We start from the raw sequence: 5,000 nt of genomic DNA, 5'->3' as shown, positions 1-5,000 counted from the left end.
CTGAAAGACTCTGCACACAATGAGAACCACACGTCAGCCAGACACTATCACACACTACTCTCTGCCTCTAACAGGCACACACACAATATCTAACCACCAGCATGGAAGAACATCCGGTGCATCCTCTCCGCCACATTACACAATCCACACTATCATAACCAGACCGGGAGGTCCACCCAGAAAACAGAATATCCCACCCTTCCGACATCCGCCATTGCTCAGCTAAGCCACGAACACCCACACATGTCCTACACAGGGGTGCACCCAACATCACAATACTGCCTCCTGTCACAGTACACAAACAATGGCAGGAATGAAAGACACAGATCTGCCACAACCTTGGAATCGGAGCGCCGCCTGTCATGAGCCACAAGTGCATCCTGACGTGACAAATCGGATGATCCCGCAGGCATGCACTTACGATAATCACTATCAACGAACCTGCCGCCCCCTCCCCCCCCAAAATACACCTTTCCCTACAACGTGTACCTTAACCTAAGCTATATTGTACCTTAACCTAAGCGATATTGTACCTTAACCTAAGGTATATCGTACCTTAACCTAACCTACATTGCGCCTTCACCTAACCTACGTTGTACCTTAACCTAACCTACGTTGTACCTTAACCTAACCTACGTTGTACCTTAACCTAACCTACGTTGTACCTTAACCTAACCTACGTTGTACCTTAACCTAACCTACGTTGTACCTTAACCTAACCTACGTTGTACCTTAACCTAACCTACGTTGTACCTTAACCTAACCTACGTTGTACCTTAACCTAACCTACGTTGTGCCTTAACCTAACCTACGTTGTGCCTTAACCTAACCTACGTTGTGCCTTAACCTAACCTACGTTGTGCCTTAACCTAACCTATGTTGTGCCTTAACCTAACCTATGTTGTGCCTTAACCTAACCTATGTTGTGCCTTAACCTAACCTATGTTGTGCCTTAACCTAACCTATGTTGTGCCTTAACCTAACCTATGTTGTGCCTTAACCTAACCTATGTTGTGCCTTAACCTAACCTACGTTGTGCCTTAACCTAACCTACGTTGTGCCTTAACCTAACCTACGTTGTGCCTTAACCTAACCTACGTTGTGCCTTAACCTAACCTACGTTGTGCCTTAACCTAACCTACGTTGTGCCTTAACCTAACCTACGTTGTGCCTTAACCTAACCTACGTTGTGCCTTAACCTAACCTACGTTGTGCCTTAACCTAACCTACGTTGTGCCTTAACCTAACCTACGTTGTGCCTTAACCTAACCTACGTTGTGCCTTAACCTAACCTACGTTGTGCCTTAACCTAACCTACGTTGTGCCTTAACCTAACCTACGTTGTGCCTTAACCTAACCTACGTTGTGCCTTAACCTAACCTACGTTGTGCCTTAACCTAACCTACGTTGTGCCTTAACCTAACCTACGTTGTGCCTTAACCTAACCTACGTTGTGCCTTAACCTAACCTACGTTGTGCCTTAACCTAACCTACGTTGTGCCTTAACCTAACCTACGTTGTGCCTTAACCTAACCTACGTTGTGCCTTAACCTAACCTACGTTGTGCCTTAACCTAACCTACGTTGTGCCTTAACCTAACCTACGTTGTGCCTTAACCTAACCTACGTTGTGCCTTAACCTAACCTACGTTGTGCCTTAACCTAACCTACGTTGTGCCTTAACCTAACCTATGTTGTGCCTTAACCTAACCTATGTTGTGCCTTAACCTAACCTATGTTGTGCCTTAACCTAACCTATGTTGTGCCTTAACCTAACCTATGTTGTGCCTTAACCTAACCTATGTTGTGCCTTAACCTAACCTATGTTGTGCCTTAACCTAACCTATGTTGTGCCTTAACCTAACCTATGTTGTGCCTTAACCTAACCTACGTTGTGCCTTAACCTAACCCATATTGTACCTTAACCTAACCCATATTGTACCTTAACCTAACCCATATTGTACCTTAACCTAACCCATATTGTACCTTAACCTAACCCATATTGTACCTTAACGTAACCTAATTTGTGCCTTAACGTAACCTAATTTGTGCCTTAACGTAACCTAATTTGTGCCTTAACGTAACCTAATTTGTGCCTTAACGTAACCTAATTTGTGCCTTAACGTAACCTAATTTGTGCCTTAACGTAACCTAATTTGTGCCTTAACGTAACCTAATTTGTGCCTTAACGTAACCTAATTTGTGCCTTAACGTAACCTAATTTGTGCCTTAACGTAACCTAATTTGTGCCTTAACGTAACCTAATTTGTGCCTTAACGTAACCTAATTTGTGCCTTAACGTAACCTAATTTGTGCCTTAACGTAACCTAATTTGTGCCTTAACGTAACCTAATTTGTGCCTTAACGTAACCTAATTTGTGCCTTAACGTAACCTAATTTGTGCCTTAACGTAACCTAATTTGTGCCTTAACGTAACCTAATTTGTGCCTTAACGTAACCTAATTTGTGCCTTAACGTAACCCATGTTGTGCCTTAACGTAACCCATGTTGTGCCTTAACGTAACCCAATTTGTGCCTTAACGTAACCCATGTTGTGCCTTAACCTAACCTATATTGTGCCTCAACCTAACCTATATTGCGCCTTAACCTGACGCACGTTGTCGCTGAACCTGCTCTGTAATTGTTATGCAACTCGTTAAATTAGTGTAGTGTTGCCTAACCGCAACCCTCGCAATATAGTTCGCTATTCGCACTGCCCGGTCCCCTGTGTATCGCGTCATGTTAAACACCTTGCAGGTGTTGCTGACTTTCCACATGCTCCTGCTATACACTGTAATGTGGATAGCAGCAGGACGTACATGCCCCCCCCCCTTCCCCCCTGCCTTCGCAAGCTGGTCGTTGAGAAGTTTGCATGTTCAATGCCCTTCGCATGCCGACGTACTCAGCCTACGTTGTGGTACGGCCTGTCACCTGTCCGCCGATGTACGCAAAACCCACAAACTGTACTGCACATTGGTCCGTATGTACTGAATGATACATCGTGGCACATGTGTGACCGTACGACGACTGCGCCTAGCAACGGCAGACCATACAGTCCAAATATTGTGCACGCAGCTACGTGTCGTCTCCCTATAAGAGCTGGATTGCAGTGTGGTACGCCATTCAGACGTGTGGGAGGAACGGACGCCCTGGATGGCGATCAGCATGAGCAGTCTGTTGATGTAGTGGAGCGTGTATTCGGACGTAGTCGTCTCTTCTCACACACCGTGATAGCATGTTGCACCGCGTTCCACATCTGCGACATCCTGCAGAGGCCGGCTGACAGTCGTTCGCGCAATGGACACCGCATACGTACGGGGGCTACCTTCCACGTGTTCTCGAGGCGTGCACATGTTGTTGCGTCTATGTGGGCAGACGTAGTGTGTTGTGACACCTGACACAGGCATGCAATACTCGTTGCAAATGGCGATGGACGTCTACGTTTGCTGGTGACGTTACGCAAATGAACAACAGGTAACCCGTTGTGGTGCGGTTGTTCTCGCTAGAGGTGAATCAGTGTTGGCGACGATCGGTCGAGCTATTAACCGGTTGTTTCAGGGATACCCACCATGCCCACGAACGTGAAAGGGGACCCACCATGCCCACGAACGCGAAAGGGGATCTGGGTGTGAGGCGATACGCGGCGGTGGCTGGGTGGGACCGTCCCCGGCCGGTGAGGGGGGGCCGCCCGGCGTGCTGGCAGCGCGGTGCGTGGGCGCACGCGCTACAGCCGGCTGGTGGGGGCGGCCAGTGGCAGGCGCGCCGGCCGACGGACGCGGCAGGCGGCGCAGCTGCGCGCCGGCGCCCCCTGCTCGCGGCGCCTTGCGGCCAAAGTAGGTCCTCGCGGGCCCGGTGCGAAGCGCGGTGGCCATCTGCAGTGTGCTGGTCCGATTGAGGACTGTGTGCGCTGAGGATGCGCCGCCGCCCGGCGCTCGGCGCCGCGACGCCGTCTGCTGCTCGGTCGCCCCAGCGGTTCTCGCAGGTGGTTTGTATCGCAGCTGTGCGGACGTGTTGGCGCGTGCGCTGTGCTGGGAGAGTTCGCTTCGGCACCCAAGTGGGGCTTTTGTCCTTCTGTGGCGCTGGCGTTGGAGCTGCCGGTCACCGTAGGTGGCGCGTGTTGTCTCCCGCCGGCAATGCCACGACAGCACGCTCCCGGGCCTCTGTCGGCAGCGGCAAGCTCAGTTGGGAGCACGGGTGGTCGCACCTAAAGCGTCTACTCGCCTAACTCCGGGCGATTGCGCCTCTCTCGAACCCGACCAAGTACTTAGGACGGCGCTGCGCGCCGCCGGGACCTGAGAGGGTTTCGAGGTGTGTTGTGCAGGGGAGCTCAGCCTCCTCCTGTTTGCAGAATAATTGAGCGGACGCTTGCGTGTTCGCGCGGGCCCCCGGGACACACTCCCGGGCGGCCGGGCTGCTCAGCTCTAGTTGACGCAGCTCCCTGGTTGATCCTGCCAGTAGTCATATGCTTGTCTCAAAGATTAAGCCATGCATGTCTCAGTACAAGCCGCATTAAGGTGAAACCGCGAATGGCTCATTAAATCAGTTATGGTTCCTTAGATCGTACCCACGTTACTTGGATAACTGTGGTAATTCTAGAGCTAATACATGCAAACAGAGTCCCGACCAGAGATGGAAGGGACGCTTTTATTAGATCAAAACCAATCGGTCGGCTCGTCCGGTCCGTTTGCCTTGGTGACTCTGAATAACTTTGGGCTGATCGCACGGTCCTCGTACCGGCGACGCATCTTTCAAATGTCTGCCTTATCAACTGTCGATGGTAGGTTCTGCGCCTACCATGGTTGTAACGGGTAACGGGGAATCAGGGTTCGATTCCGGAGAGGGAGCCTGAGAAACGGCTACCACATCCAAGGAAGGCAGCAGGCGCGCAAATTACCCACTCCCGGCACGGGGAGGTAGTGACGAAAAATAACGATACGGGACTCATCCGAGGCCCCGTAATCGGAATGAGTACACTTTAAATCCTTTAACGAGTATCTATTG

General features: G+C 50.6%; 1 non-coding gene across 1 annotated transcript in view; it reads left to right on the top strand.

The window, feature by feature from the left end:
- Positions 1 to 4,434: 4,434 nt before the first annotated feature.
- The window catches only part of LOC126436176 (small subunit ribosomal RNA), a 1,908-nt gene continuing 1,342 nt past the window's right edge, over positions 4,435 to 5,000 (top strand). Inside the window, exon 1 of the ribosomal RNA XR_007580481.1 lies at positions 4,435 to 5,000. This exon is cut by the window's right edge and continues 1,342 nt beyond it. This is a non-coding gene — a ribosomal RNA (small subunit ribosomal RNA).

The sequence above is a fragment of the Schistocerca serialis genome, unplaced genomic scaffold (assembly GCF_023864345.2).
Source record: "Schistocerca serialis cubense isolate TAMUIC-IGC-003099 unplaced genomic scaffold, iqSchSeri2.2 HiC_scaffold_1229, whole genome shotgun sequence".
NCBI classification, from domain to species: Eukaryota; Metazoa; Arthropoda; class Insecta; order Orthoptera; family Acrididae; genus Schistocerca; species Schistocerca serialis.
Note: the sequence above shows the minus strand (reverse complement) of the source record. Positions and strands in the feature narration are given on the sequence as shown.